Source organism: Saccoglossus kowalevskii, chromosome 21 (assembly GCF_978046115.1).
Source record: "Saccoglossus kowalevskii chromosome 21, keSacKowa6.1, whole genome shotgun sequence".
NCBI classification, from domain to species: Eukaryota; Metazoa; Hemichordata; class Enteropneusta; family Harrimaniidae; genus Saccoglossus; species Saccoglossus kowalevskii.
In genome coordinates, this window is record NC_140661.1 from 22,189,592 (window position 1) to 22,206,735 (window position 17,144).

The window sequence follows — 17,144 nt, forward strand, 5'->3', positions numbered from 1 at the left end:
TCTCGACTAATATCCTTCCAGTGTTTAGTGTTGACAGAAGACAAAATAATTGCATTCCAATGCACTCCGTATGTTTGAGGTTACAATGTTAATTCCAAACATTGACCTTGTCGGTTTGTAATCTAGTTTTAATGAGCTGCGTTACGTGGATAATGTTGTACAGTAATTAACAGACTGACATTGGATATTGGTTACTTTAAAAGTAACGTACAATTGCCCTCCCCGGTTTAAGGACATGTGTTTTTCTTATCGGATAATAAAGCTCATTATCAAGCATTTTGTTTGCAATTTATTTTAGCTCTCAGGAGTGAACGTAATGTCGGAGCACTATTTCAAATGAAACATAATAGGTTTCTTGTACAATGACCTGATAGGCAAATGAGTCGTGTTCCCTGTCATTTCCTAATTAAAGTGCAAATACCTTTGCAATATGAGTGCAATACTTTTTAATTCCTTATTGTACTAGCTATATAATGGACATTGATATACAATTGAATATTACATGCATGTGTAAGGTTGATTTTGTCTATTTTATGTATTACAATTTTGTTTGTATTTGCTTTTCATTAATAGATCAAACATGCACATATTTGTGAACTAGGTCGCAAACTTAATCGATCTTAATTTCTCATTTACGATATTGGCCAATTCGAACCCACGTCTATGGCGTTATTACAAGTCATGCGACAATGGAGTAAAAATACATTTTTTTAAATAATAAAATTCATTTAGTTTTTTTACATTTATTTTCATTGTAGTGTCGGGTTATACCTTGTCCTTTGCCAAAGTTATAATCAAAATCGATTGATTGACTAAATTGTTCACACCGGATGCCAAACCCATATTATTAATTATGCATATTACTTATTATTGATGACGTGGTGGCTTCATTGGAATTTAGTCAGAACGATATCCAGTTGTTACAAAAGAAACTCGACGAAACAACACATGAGTTAAGAAAGGTCAATTATCGTAATGACGAACTTGATAACTATATTAGACGTGAAAACTTACGATTTTATGGAATAGGTGAGCAACCAGGTGAGGATACAGAAATGGTACTAAGGAAATTTATACGTGACGAGCTAAAAATACCTGAGCCAGACGCCATGGCAATTGAATTTCAACGGGTTCATCGGCTACATGGCCAACGCAGTAGAGATAGACCGAGAGGAATAATTGCACGATTTGTTAGATATAAAGATCGCGAGAAAGTTAGAAAATCAGCGGGAAATCTGAAGGATACTGCGTATTCGGTAAGAGAAGACTACAGCCAGGGAGTTTTACAAAAACGACGTGAATTGATGCCATTGCTTAAACAAGCCCGTCGTGATATTAAAAGAGCATTTCTCGTCGCCGAAAAATTGTATATCGATGGTAATATTTATAACAAAGTACAAAATGTAAGGAATAAAGAAACTGATGAGAACGATGACTAGAACGTAAGGGGGACTCATACGTACGTACATAACGATTTTGAATTACGAATCGGGTATTGGAATGTACATGGGCTGGGTGATAAAACTCAGGATGACGAGTTTTTAAGTTGTATAGCTGCATATGATTGTTTATGTTTAAGTGAAACTTAGCTACCTAGAGAAAAGCAGGTCGATATAAATGGGTACGTGATCTACACTTTTCATTGGAGTAGGAAACACAAAAGGGCTAGGAGGGAAGCGGGAGGTTTTCTCATTTTGATTCGATTAGAGTTTGCAAATCTAATGGAATTAGTGGAAAGTAACGATGATTTAATTTGGTTTAGAATTTCGGCACAAAAAAGCAGGAGAACTAGAGATTTGTTTATTTGCTTCACCTACATCGTATCTGAAAACTCAACAGGTAACGTACTTAGGAATGCCAATATTACACCATTTGGCTCAATTGAACAACAACTATGTAAATATAATGATCAAGGTGACGTAATCATTTGTGGGGACATGAATGCCAGGACTGGAATGTGTGATTATGTTAAATTAGATGGAACAAATCATTTACCATTGCCGGACGATTACGTCACTGATGACCCAATTGAATTGCGTCAAAGTAATTAGTAATAAATATGGTGAATTATTGGTAAATATGTGTATTAGTACTAGAATGAGAATTTTGAATGAAAGATTTGGTACAGACATACCGGGGAAATACACATGTTTCCAAATACGTAATGGCATAGCATTAGGTGTCAGTACAGTTGATTACGTGATGGTTTCTGATTCGATGTTAACAGCTGATTTTTTTGAAAGACTTTAGGGTCGGTGATATCACACGGCATTCTGACCATTCACCTTTAATATTAACGGTGGTATTTTGTGAATTTTCTGAACAGGAAATTGGAAATAAGTATCAGGATAGAAACGTGTTCGATGCTGAAAGCCATACGGCGATAATGTATGACTTGAGGGGTGAAAGTCGGGCAGATTTTATCGAAACATATAATACACCAGCAATAACGGCTGATATTAATGAATTAAAAAAATATTATAATATTGACAAAAATGGGGTTAAATTGGCACTGTGTGATATTGAGAATATCTTACACAAAGTTTCGAAAACAGCAATGATAGAAAAAAAACGTTTTAGAAAAAGGCGTGGGGGAAAATAAATATAAAGAAACCTTGGTTTGACATTGAGTACAAGGAAATGAGAAACAAAGTCAACGAACTTTATAAATAAATACATAGGGATCCGACAAATCGAACGGTATACTGTACTTTGGCGAATACAAAACGTGTTTATAAGAAAATGCTGAAACGGAAGAAGCGGGAATACCGGAAAAAAACAAATTATTGATTTGTTGTTTTTCAAAAGATTATTCATTTTTGGGTAAATTTCATAGGCTTACCCAGTCAGAAACTGGGACAAACCAACTATTTCGAACACAGATTGGTTTTATTATTTTGAGCGTTTGAGTAAAGCGCCAGTGTCCGAGACAGTGGGCTCTGAAATTCCCACTCATGATAATACACGACAAGATTATATTGATACTGTACAACTTGATATGGAGATTAGTACGGAGGAAGTGACAGCTGCAATAAATAAATTAAAAATGAAAAAACAACCCGGGTTTGATGGCTTTAGAAATGAGTTATTCAAAAATAGCAATCAAGGTCTTATCAAGTGTTATCCTTTGGTCTTTAATTTGATTTTGACTAGTGGGCATTTCCCAGAGACTTGGTCAAAGGCACTGATTTGTCCAATTTTAAAGAAAGGTAACATACACAACCCCGCTAATTATCGCGGCATTTCCCTATTGAGTTGTTTCGGTAAGTTTTTTACAATTATTATTAACGAAAGAATAGTGAAATGGCTTGATACAAATAATATTCTCAGTGATAATCAGGCAGGCGTCCGGGCAAATCACAGCACTGAAGATGATATTTTTATCCTGTCAACGCTAATTGAGAAATATAGAGCCGCTAGAAAGAGATTATACGTTTGTTTTGTAGACTATAAAAAAGCATTTGACTATGTTGACCGAGCTAATTTATTTTTAAAGCTTGTTAGAGTAGGCTTTAGTTGTAAAATAGTCAATCTTTTGTGGAGTATGTACAGTGTGGTTAAATATTGTGTAAAATTACCGCATGGTTACACAAAAACATTTACATCTGAGATTGGGGTACAACAAGGGCGCATATTAAGCCCAATTTTATTTGCATTTTTTCTAAACGATTAAGAAATGGCTTTGAATAAAGCACCATTTAATGGGGTTGAATTGGACGATTATCCTCTAACATGTCTTATGTATGCCGACGACACCGTTATTGTATCTGACAGTGCTTCGGGTTTACAGTTGTTACTTGCCAGATTCCAATTTTATTGTTATACGTGGAAAATGTTTGTAAACACCACTAAAACTGAAATTATTATTTTCAATAAGGATATTGTTGACTGTGATGACGATAACGTGGATTTTAAATTATTTTGAAATCAAATTGATGTTGTTGTAAATTATACATATCTAGGCGTTGTCTTTGCCGAAAATGGTTCATTTAAGTTGGCATGTGCAATTTTGGCCGGAAAAGCTTCAAAGGCAGCGTACACGGTCAGTAAATGAATTGGTAACGAGATTTCAACAAAATTACTTCAACAAATAAAACCAATTTTAAACTATGGAGCGGCAGTTATAGGAAATCGGTATTGTAAACCAATTGAAGATGTTCAGTTAAAGTGGTATAAATATATATTAGGTGTGGGGCAAAATACAACCAACAGTGCAGTTATGTGTGAACTCGGACGATATCCACTTAGTATTGGCAGAAATCTAATCCGTATTAAATTTTGGAAACGTATTCTGAAAATGTCATCTAATCGACTCGTTTACAAAGCCTATAGAGAGTCTGAAAAAATGGCACAGATAGGAAAGCCATGTTTTGCTTTAGCTATTAAGAAATTATTAATTAAACACAATATGCATACTGTTTGGGAGAATAGGTTTATCTCCCAAATTACCGATGAAACAACGTTGTTAATTGGAAAGAAAGAGAGAGATTGTTATTTCAAAAGTTGGAAAGATGCTTTATTTGACGATGTTCGAAGTAGAAATAAGTTACGAACGTTTCGCCAAGTTAAATAAAATATTTTTTATGAGAATTATTTGGATATCGTTTGTGTTCCCCTGTACAGACAAGCTTTAACTAAACTCCGGTGCTCTAATCATAAGCTACACATTGAGACCGGTAGATATTATGGAACTCCAGTGGAAAATAGAACCTTCCAAATATGTATTGATGCTGTTGAAGATGAAACTCATTTTCTGGTAGTTTGTCCAGCATAATACCATATTCGAAAACCGCTTTTTGATCGAATTAACTGCATTGAACCACAATTCGAGTTCCTTTCGCCTATCGGTAAACTTACATATATTTTTTCTCAGGATAACCATGAAATCATCCAAATTATTGCAAGATTTGTATACACAGCTTTTCAGATTAGATATAATTTGTTAGTGTGAGTTCTCCAATAGATGGGTTGTATATGTGTGTGTATGTGTGTATATATGTGTGTATATATATATGTATGTATATGTGTATCGCATGACGGACAAATATATTTTAGTTTTCACAGAACGTTCATATTTTTATAGCTACAGTATATATTGTGAGAACCGGACACATGATAATGAACATTTTTTGTTTAAAAGATCCGAGACTAACATTAGACATTTAAAAAAAAGTAAGGAAAACTTATTAATTCATTGTAAATGTACACGTGTGTAACATGAATTTCCTAGAGACATCGAGGGTAATAACACTCTGTCAATATATACACCACAGAAAGGATATGAGGAAATAAATTAGCAAATATTTGATTAAAATTCGTATTCAGAATAAAATTTCCCTAAATGTAACAAGGGCAATAAAACAAACCAATACTGTAAAATTTGAATGGTGGATTACGAAAATTCAATACAAAGCCAAGAACGAAAAAAAAAATCACGCAAAGCACCTAGTCGTGTTTTTTTGCAAATAACAAAATATCGAACCGTTAATCATAAAAGGTGCACACTGGTAATTATGAGTCTAACAAACGGAACTACAGCTAAAGTGTAATGCTACATATAATTTCTGAGCATTACGCATACCTCCTTAGCCCTTGACACGATCTAATACGTCAGTGAGTATCTGTCCGTCGCTCTCTAAGATGCAATTCTAGTACACATAAATAGTGCTCTTGCCTCGTTCTATGTTATTTAAGATGAAATACTTTATGGGGAAATTGACGTATAGTACAAGGTGGCCAGGTTAATATGACTGCAGCGCTTTTTAATAAATTAATCTGGCACCTTACTCTAAGGTTTCTTATGACCCTTTCCGAATATCAATCTATCATCTGAGCTGCGAAATCAACTGTCAATTGTATTTCAGATGACATTCAAGTTTGCTAACTCAAAGAGGAAGCATCCATCATAATCCCAATTATGATAAGCATTATTTATATTCCATCATTTCAACAAGCAACAATTCCAAATGATTGCGAAAAATCAAGAGTTATTCATATCGTTAAAGAGGAATAGCGTAATGTATTTTCTACATTGTCGATACAAAGCTTCTATTCCATAACTAAGGAAATATGAGGTTAATTGTAATGAGCTAAGTTTATATAGCGACTAATTTGCCGATCGCCAACAAGTTGTTTCATTCACTTGTTCTTATTGTGATTGTTTACAAAGAACCGTGGTTGGATCCCCAGACCTCTTCTAATAATCGTTTTATTAATGGCTTACCCGCAGCAGTAAAACACAGTAACATTTAAATACCATAGTGTGTGTATTATTATGTCCTGATTCAAAACTGAGTTCACTCACATACTGTTAGTTACTAATATGCGTATTTCGTCCGGGACAATTTTCATATTAATTAAATCTACATGACATGAACAATGACAAACAATAACATTGTGGATGACGGCATCGGGGTTGCTCGTTATTATATCGCCGATACAGTGAGATAAGTGCTGTGAACTCAGCAATACATTCAATTCCACAGGCGTCGTCTTGCCCAGCAGTTAAGATCTCGTTAAAATTATTCACGTTTGGATTAAACTATATTCGAATTGACGTACGTTTATATAGCCTAAATGCTATCCCTCAATACATAGTAGGGATCACGTATGGATAAATGGAATTAACAAAAGCCGAAAATCGATCCAATTAGCACAGACACTATACCAATTACTCTGTTGTTTCTATTATATTAAAGTGCACTAGAACTAAAACACGTGTGACAGGTTTAATATTAAGAAGAATATCACTATTTGAAAATAAGTCATATGGCGGGCGAATCGAAGATAACCACACCATCTATCTTGAAATAATAAACATACTTTTATATAAATCAGTGTTTGTAACGAATTTTAATAGAGTTCTGTATAGAAACAAATTGCACATGATAGTTATCATAAATTGAAATGCATTACCTCAATCACTCAACACACCTAGAAACGGTATTGATAAAAACATATGCAGTTAAAGACCATACTTATTGTATATGTATTTCTGTTGAAAATGTTTGTTACAAGTTAAATTCGCGCAGAAAAAATAGCGAAGTTTGGCTGAAAGAAAGGGGAGTCAATTTCTCTTAATGTCGAAGGTTTAGTAGAAAACATACACGTAAAACAGCATTTACTGATTATCAAACACGCTTTCAAATTTAGAATGCACAATCATTAATCAGCATGTATTCAACATCGTCTGCTCCATAAATTAGGCTATTATCTTTAATTAAAAAGAAAACAATGCCTGTTTTATTTGGCATCTTGCATCGTTGTTCAATATGTTTTAAGTGCATTGTTGTCTGCAACACTAAATTGATTGAATTCGGTTGTGAAAATGCTTATTCAAAGGTATTTGTTATATTTATTTAATTGTCGCTTCGATTTCACTCACATATTAAGTAAATGGACCGGGTATTCATTGCGTTAAATTCGTGTCGCTACTTGAATAGTTGCCCATGGCAAATTACTATGTCTAAACTGACTAATAAACATTTGTTAATCACACTTATGGCATTGTTTTTGTACAGGAAAAAATGTATGCTCATGTGACTGTTAAGCAGCTTAAGGGAATGAAAGAGTTGTTTAAAGAGAGAAATCAGGAAATACTGTGCGCGAGACATGACGTGGATAAAATTCAATGCGAATTTGCACATGGCCCAATTATATTTTTTCAATGAACAGTGTAATTGGACAGAGTGTGTTTCCAAATCCAGTGTTATTCAATTTAAATATTCAAGAGCAGTAGTCACGACAGAATTGCAGATCCACAGCGTAAACCATGTCAGGGCCTTTTGCAATTTACGTATGTGGTCATATAATGAATTGTTCTAATTTTAGTAATTATTATATCAACAACCTCATTAGAAGTGAATTATTCATCCCAATTTCAATCCCAACATTTGGCACATGGTGGTCAAATTGCTATCGTCGTCAGATGCTTAAATTTGTCGAGTTGAAAAGTGTAATACCTTATTAGACATAAATGTCATAATACGTTTAATATACTTTATAACTATGCAATCTTGTTTTATCGATGTATATACATTATTGTTTAAAACATATTCTTTACATCAGCAAATGTGTAGATATACAGAGGTTTATAAATGAATGATCGTATCTCATGGAATTTCTTTTTGAACTGAATCTTCAGAACAAATTAAAAACTAATTATAACTATTTTAACGATTTATTAAGCTAAATGGACTTCATAATTGTAAACTATTATTTTACTAAAGTCTTATATTTTATGCATATATGGGCTGTGAACTAATGAACGTTTTCCCATTGAAAGCATGTTAATACTAGAAATGCAGTGGAGATGGAAGCCCGATACAATGTAAAAAACACAACTCTGGACCATAAAAGTTGTTAATAACAGAATTATTGAGATTGTCATTATTTTGCCGAATGCAAATTTTTGTATATGAAAAGAAAAAAAAAGAAAATATTGCATAAAAATGGAGGTTACACGCATGTATGTAGATTATCTGTTTTCTTTTTGTACATTTATCATACATACTTGGCTACGCACTGCTGAATTCCGCCAAAAGTAGCACATATTCAATATAAAAAACACACAAAAGGAGAAATGATTGTTTGTGTTTTTATTTGGTGGAAATTATTTTCATTCTATTATACTGTTAAGAAGGCGCATTGTTACTAGAAAACACGCATTATTTGTGATTCTTTATTAACTACCTTGACTAACATGCATAAGTTATTGAAGTCGAAGCTCAGTGGAAACAGTCATGGACTAGTACGTTTGAGTTGTTATTAGTACATTGATGCATCTCATTGAAAGTACGCAAATCACCCTGTGCTAGCAATTTATGTGCCATGAATGTCACGAGTTCTCAAAAACCATTAAGTTTGGTGAAATCCATGCTTCCATAATGCATCATGTATGATTCGAGTGTGTTAGACATAAATGTTTTTACAATTTCAAAGGATTCGCTTAAAACATCGACTGAGCTTTTAGAATTACTGGATAGATCAATAATGTCATCTCAACCCTTTCTTTCAAATTAATAAATCAATTCGATTACTCTAAAGAAACTCCAATTTGGGGGTAATTGAGTTCCTCTTTACTATCGCATCATTTGCCTTCTGTAGGGAGCGTTGACAACAATACAACAGTATGCGTTACATCTATACTTCGATTAAACGTAACTAAAAAAAACATTCACATATCTGTCAATTCTCACTGAAATGAGAATTCCAACGCTCGACTAGTTGTTAAATATATGCAATCCATCAGGAATCCCTTTCCGATTGCATTGATTTATTCATTGAGTGCGAGACCGCTCGTAGTCTATTCTAGTAGAATTCATAAAAGTGCGTTATATTCACAACTAGTTTAAACAGTTTTTTTCAACGTGAAATAAGCTTTAAGTTATTGTAATAGTTTCCCATAGGACATAGACGTAATTTGCCTCTGAGACCTCTTTGAGGTCGAAATTTGAGTTGGAAATAGTATGGCAATAATTGTGTCTGTCTCGCTTCAAACTGGCTGTCGCAATATACGCATAAAATCTATATATCCTGTTTAATGAAGCCAATAATGTGTAAATTGTACATTGTCGTTTGCTTTGTGCTTATTCACACCACATTAACCAATGTAATATTGATATTATTAGAAGTGGCATTCATAACCTTCGCCTCAATTAAACATCTCTGCGACTGTCTGTAAAGAATATTTGAAATAGTCTCAGGCAGACACTCTATTGTAGTAATAATCAACCGGCGTTTTAAATACATTGAGGGCGCAAATGGCATTATGGGGGAGGGGTACATACATTTGTTGTCAATTGAAATTAAAACAAAAACAATCAAGTTCTGAACCATGAAAATAGTATGCTGCAAAAAATCAATATAATTACTGGACATCAAGTTGAAATACTTAAAACAGATCAAATGCACGCTACAAAGTGACATACCCTTTTTACGTCGATGGAATGCCTACGGACAATTGTTTTTTGTTTGAATGATTTTCAATTATTTGCGATATAGTGGCCGGAAATGACGTACTTTCATTTCCTGTGTGGAAACTTTTGTCTGAATTTTGCTTCGATACAAATCTCCTTATGCCTTTAGCAATTCACTTTCCATTTCTATAGATTGTATTGACATCCACAATGAAAACAAAGTACAATCGAACAAAGTACATGTGATACATGATTATAATATACATCGTCATAGTATCGTACATTAAACCAGTGAAACGTCATCGTGTAGCGTCTTAAAATTAGTTTGCTGAATATACAGCATAATCATTGGGGAAGTAATTGCAAATACAGTTTGAATATTTCGAGTTTCAGATGATAGTGTGAGTTATCATTTTGAATGCTGCGTGATAAATGCCCAAACATCAATTTAGCGGAGCATGTTCCTTTCTCCTGACTCTCGCCTCAATGATAGTGTGCCACACACAACAATTAACATATACAATAATTTGGTGGTAATAAGTGGTCATATTGAATAAATTTAAATAACTCATGTTGTCGATGTTTATTTCTAAAGTGTTCAAGGGCATTGCCTAAACAGGAAATCAATGTTATGAGTCTATCAGGATTTTTTTTCAATATAGGCTTGGACATTTGTTTCATACGAGTCACCCATGAGCGGTCTCTATTTACTTTAAGTAGTGCATGTCGTGTATCTTGTTGGTGCTTTTGTAACTATTGCACACATTATCGTATTATCAGTATGGTTGAGTGATACAAGTCTCTGGAATATCGTAAAAATCGATCAAAATATAACGATATATAAATGATTGAGTGATATCGTGAAGGAACAACTATAATTTACCACTGTGTAGGGTAAAGGTCGGTAACATTTCGTATCGCAGCATCGGGTATGTGACATATGATAGTAACTGTCATATCTTTTATAAAAACGTTTTTTTTTGCGAAATGACATTTACATGCTCGTTGACAATTATACGAAACTGTAGAATTTGTTTGTATATTATTGACAGAATATTATATTTAGATAAATGTGCTGACCACAAGTTTACACTGCATCATCAATTGAACTTTTAACTTAGCAATTAAGAACTTTACACATGTTATTCCAACTCAAAAAAACATAATTTTTGTATCAAAATTGAGATGAAATGTGGGTTACTGTACTTGTATATCAGAAGTGTAATGCTGCATAAAATATCTTGAAAATGGAGAAAAAAAGAAGACGTTTCTGTCAAGATTACATTATTATATATGAAAGAATTGGCACGCTATATCAATCATCATCATTGTATATACCATGTGTTATAGAAATTAGCAGTCATTTCTTTATTGACATTGTATTTTGCCATAACTAGTGCATTGTGTGTTATTTTATTTAACGAATTATAAATCTTGCAATTGATATCATGACATCCACAATCTAAATGTAAAACACCATCGTGTTTACTTTCCGATTTATTCACTTATATAGCAGTGCTGGAATAATTACAATTTCATGTTACAGGTTCATATGCTGTCATCTTCTTGAGAGAGTAGTGTTTCTTATAGCTTTATCGTGCGAGTCATGGGGCAATAGCATAGAATTTTTACGTGAATCGCCTAATGAATGGAACTATAGGAGTTGTTAATGGGAGGGAGGTTTCCGAATTTTGCGCAACATTTATTAAAACTTAGTCCTCCGAATAAAACAAGCCATTTCGAGCTCAAATATGGAATCTGCCTATCACTGCTAATTGGAATCACAGGGTTAATATATGGTTCAGATTTTTTTTGAGAATGTCGACAAAATATAGTACAGCACGGTAGTCTGTTCACACGATGGAAACATTATAAATACCCTGTGTATGGAAATGCCGATTTCCATGTGTCCAATAATGTGTGCGTGTATTCCATCGTCACGACATGGAATAATAATATTAAGTGTGTCGATGGCGCAGGACTATTTGCACGAGGACGTTGTTCTGATATTCGCAAGTTACAGCCCTGGCAACTGTTACTCCATGTAAGCAATGTTACTTTCCATGGAACTGACGGACACCACTTCAACTTTGGCCAGAACGGCGAATTGGTTGGGTGTGTAACATTTGGTGTTTTGTCAGCTAAATTAATAAGTGGTACCTGTCGATCGATGTGTAATCGCATGAATGTGGATCAACTCTTCGATTGGAAAACACGATTATCGTTTGTAATGAGTTAAGCCGACCGGTATGTTTAAAAATATACATTTCAACAAACTTCTGCGCAATTCATTCTCTCGTCAATTATTGTTATAAATAACATTTGTGAAATGCTCAATATAACAAACACACGTACAGGGCGTTGTGTATTATAGCGTACAATATCTCGTTCCACACAAACAATACTATAAACGAAATTTATAGAAAGTGGTAGTTGGTGCTTGTTCAACTAATCAGATGGTTTGGAAAATCAGTTGTATACGTATAGACAGAAAAAAGAACACGCCGACGGTTGCTAAATAATGTAATTACTAACTACGAGTTTCTATATTCTACATATATTCATTAATTAGGTTTGCGCAATAATTTCAGGTATTTAAGCCACAGATTGAATATAAAATGTCACCAATATCGTGAATATGTAGCACCCATATGGGTTTATATGTCACGTGTAAATTAAACTTTACCTTAGCACGTATATTTTTTTATCACAAAAGCGTCTAACACTATTTGATAATACCGCTTGGGCACACATATATGTCATATTTTAATAAATATAATCTGTTCACAATGTTCGTTCTTTAGCAGAATGAGACGTTTTGTTATGTGTGCGCTTTTACTTTCCACATTTCTGACTCGAGCAATGTTCAATCATTTTATCGGGTTTCAGAATAGCATTGTTACAACTATCCTTCACCTAGTAAACCGTGAAGGGATTTTGATAAAACAATCAGCTTAATATCGTATTACACAGAGTTTACAGTACTTTGCTGACCTTGTTTACGTCAAGCTATAGTGGACGGTCAATCCAAATGTTGAATACATGCCATGTACAAATGGTGAAACAACTAATGAAATTGGTAAATAATTCATTGACCTATTCTTGCGATGAGTGATTTTCATCGAAGCCGAACAGTTAGTTCACAGTAAGTTCAAGTTTATGTACTCCATAACCTTTCTTTCCCGATACGTGAAGTAAGGGATAATACGTGATTGCACGATTTTTTTCTCATTTAATGTGTTTGAAACGTTTTTGTACATATAGAAGCAACTGTGTTTGATATCGACGTGATTTTAAAAATAGATAGCACGTGCAATATCAATAATACCGACGTTTTTTATCAGAACATATCCATATTCAATATTTTTAGCTGATGCAAAACATGTTTGAAAACCACATTATGTGAATACATTGATAGTACAATTAGTTATTTACACTGGCATATTTATACTGTAATAAATGTCTTTTTATCTTAAGAAAAAACAATCGCAGTCATTATTCTTTGTATTTTTTCGTAATATGCATTTCTTTGTCTTCTTATAGTCGTAAATTACGTTAACTAGTAGTATGTTTCTAAATTTCAAAGTGCTTTATATCGATGAATGTTACGTCTTATATATTTATTCGGCATTGTCAGCGCAACCGTTAAATTGTAGTTTTTTTGTATAACACTCAGAATAAAGAAAGTTTTTCTTATAAACAATTCCATTTTTCGATCGCAAAACGTGAAATAAAATATTGTGCGTTTGCATATTTATAGTTAGTTATGTTGCTGTTACACTCTGTCATGCTAATGTATTATTGGCATAAAACTACTTGCTTAATATGCATCAACTCGTTTGTGTTTTATATATTCACATTTTAAAGATCTGCCGATTGGTATTACATTCCCACATATATTCTGGTCAACGGAATCACACGTGGATGGAAACATACAGGAATACATATCATTACAGGAAAAGAGTGGAATTGTTGATGACTGCTCCGCCATTTTGGATACACTTTCAAAAGTCATCATCGTAATGACATTCGCAACGCGGGTTGAATTCGTTGGCCGCCCAAATGGGCTGCAATACAATTGCAGACTATACAAGTATTAGTTCACGTTAGCTGTATTTCAATAATCTAATAGAAACTCTTTGAATTTAACTATTTTTGGATTGAAACTACCAGCGGATCTACAGCAGGAGAGACGTTTCGCAGGACTTCAGTTACATCTACCGCTTCTGTCGTTCCTCGTTGCAATTTATGTTGCGTTTCTGGTACTATCGCCCCCTGGTGTTGAAATGAACGACGAAATTCCAAAAACGGTGATGTACACTCATTGAAAATATTATATTTTCTTTGCCAGCCACTAAAGTATACTTGATTGGTGTCTGGAGTTGCTCTCATATTGGCGTTCCAATCACCAAGGTTACCTGATAATTTTAAGGAAGCTGAAACTATAACTCTTACCATTGTTTTTTATTTCATTCATATTTATTTCAGATCATTTTACTATCCATCCTCGATTCCGGTGTCTAGTAAACATTGTCTCTACTGTAACTATGTTGGTTGGTATTTTCCTCCCGAAATGTAACACTATTTTGTGCAAGAGGAAATTGAACACAAAGGCGGCCATACGCCAACATTCTATGAAAGTAACTTCGAGGGCGCTTGAATACAATAAATCTATTTTAAAATGCCGCAATATTATGTATATAATAAATAACTTGGTCTTTCTAGCGCATTCCTACATTTCTTAACGTAGAAAGGTATACAATGCTACTGAATTGGATGTTTATTACGAGTTACCATTTTTACATGTCATTTCATCTGCGTATTTTGCTTTGTTAAGTGTGGGTATGGGGAGTACACTCAGCATATTAATAATGTATTCCCATGATCAGTGGTGTCAGTGGTAGGAAAAGATGTATAATAATAAGGTTATTACGAAGATACCTCAAAGTATGCACTCAGACAGTACACTGTCGCATCGACCTCCGCTGCGCGTCGGTCGATACTGTCGCTGTGATGTCTTCGTGCATACTTTGAGGTATCTTCGTAATAATCTTATATTATAACAGAATACAACCCATCCTGCATCTTTTTTTTGCATGTAAGGAAACACGTTCTTGGTACTTAGCATTGAATACATATATGTTCAATTTGAAATATGTTTATTTGAAAAAGTAGGTCGAATAGTTCTATAAATCAAGGTGAGTCCTGAAATTGTTGATAGTTATAGGTGCTTCGAGTCATTACACACATTACTCTGCAATGTGGTGCAGCTCGAATATAGCTCGAATATAGCACTTAAATAAAAACACTCAACCCTTCAACACCCTTTTCGTATGAACCGAGGCCACTGTGGTATGATTGCAATTGCGAAATCTAATTGAAAATGTTTAACGCGTAATGAAATATCTCGGCTACAAGTCACAAATTGAATTGGAGCGATTGTAGTTGTAGTGCTATAAAACAAACTGGTTGCTTTCACATACTACTGTAGGCAAAACTTGCAGACCTGTGTTTTTCAATTCTCTTCCTTGCATTTTTTTTCTTCAGTTTAGCAAACCTTACGATTATGCAGACTTCATTACATGTACATCAATGAAAAGTAGAACTTGATAAATTGATATTTTCGCACCCTTTGTTAGAGGTAAATTATTATTTCTTTTACATATTGTTGATCAATTATTGAACGCCTTCCATTTACCACAGCTTACCCAGTCGCATGCATGCAGACGGTAATTATCAAGAGAAAGGATAAGATATTATATGAACACTTTGAAAATTACATAAATATCATTGAGATCTAATTTGAAATAACGTGTCACAACTTAAAATTGTGTGAGGTTAAATACTCGTGTCTGCTGTGTGTGACTTTAACTTTTTGTTTCACATTGCATACAATTGAATTCTTGAAAAGAGATTCGCAAAAACATATTATCTCATTCGTGTAATATGTGCAAATGTAACATACATAAGTTTGTCCGTCGTATATAAACACACAACACTCCATGTATGTCTTAGATTACCTGGTGGCGTGTTTGAGAGTGATTTTTGCAATCCGAACTTTGTGTCGATTTCCTGTATTATTTAGTCACGGTTAAACTCGGCTAATATGCTTCAAGTGCTGAGTGTTAACAGAAGACAAAATAATTGCATTACAATGCACTCTGTATGTTGAGGTTACAATGTCAATTTCGAACATTGATCTAGTTGGTTTGCAATGTAGTTTTAATGAGTTGAGTTACGTGCATAATGTTGTATTGGTTACTTTAATTATATCGTACAATTACACTCCATCGGCGTCGGATAATAAAGCTCAAGCATTCCTGTTTGCAATTTCATGTTATTCCTCAGGAAACATTTGTGTGTACAGTTTGTTGACGCAAATCATTACTGCAGCAATAGTAAGCCACCCTCCCAAGATAGAGAATAATGTTATATCACATTATACGTTTTTCGAACAATGACCTGATAGGCAAATGCTCCTCTGTACAGTGGCTATCTTCTGACTGAAGTTGATTGATACGTGTGCAAGAAAAGTATGTTTATTTTACTATTGTTACTATACTTAAATAATGAACATTGATTTACAATTGAATATTATCGATAATACTACACTTGAAGTAAATAAGCTTCTGCAAGTACATTACATGACTGAAAACAGTTTGCTATATATTATTGTTTTCAAGTCAAGCTCCCACTCGATGAGATTTAATCTTGGTAAGCGTTTGTGGGCGTTTTATTGAGCAGACTAAAATGTCCAATAACACGAATTACCGTGATGAAAAAATAACCTCGTCCTTTCTATTTCACACCTTCATTGAAAAATATAATAGGATTCTTTAGCTAAAATTGTACATCTAACGTACACGTGATGTAAATATATTATAACTATGCTAAACACGCTCAAGAAAAAGGATATAAATTAAGGTACCAAATGTGATTAAGATTAATTTACACAGATTAATTTACACAGAACATGTATTTTGAGCATTGCATTGTTGTTACGCCGGAAAACAGACAATTATTATAAGTTCAATTGAAATTGCTGTTGATTCTTCTAATGCGAACTAACTTTCTTTTATGGAATCGTGTTTGTATGTTATATTTTCAAAAATGATAACTGTTTTACGTACTACATGTATTATAAAACGGTTTTTATAGGAGAGTTTTTTTTTAATACCAAACAAATAGTTTTATGTCCTGATTCTAAAGTGAGTTCATTCACATATG

At 33.7% G+C, this 17,144-nt stretch overlaps 1 pseudogene; it reads left to right on the top strand.

Annotated features, from left to right (window-relative positions):
• The first annotated feature begins 1,937 nt into the window (after positions 1 to 1,937).
• Positions 1,938 to 14,662, top strand: LOC144364001 (G protein-coupled receptor family C group 6 member A-like; annotated as a pseudogene).
• Positions 14,663 to 17,144: the final 2,482 nt, after the last annotated feature.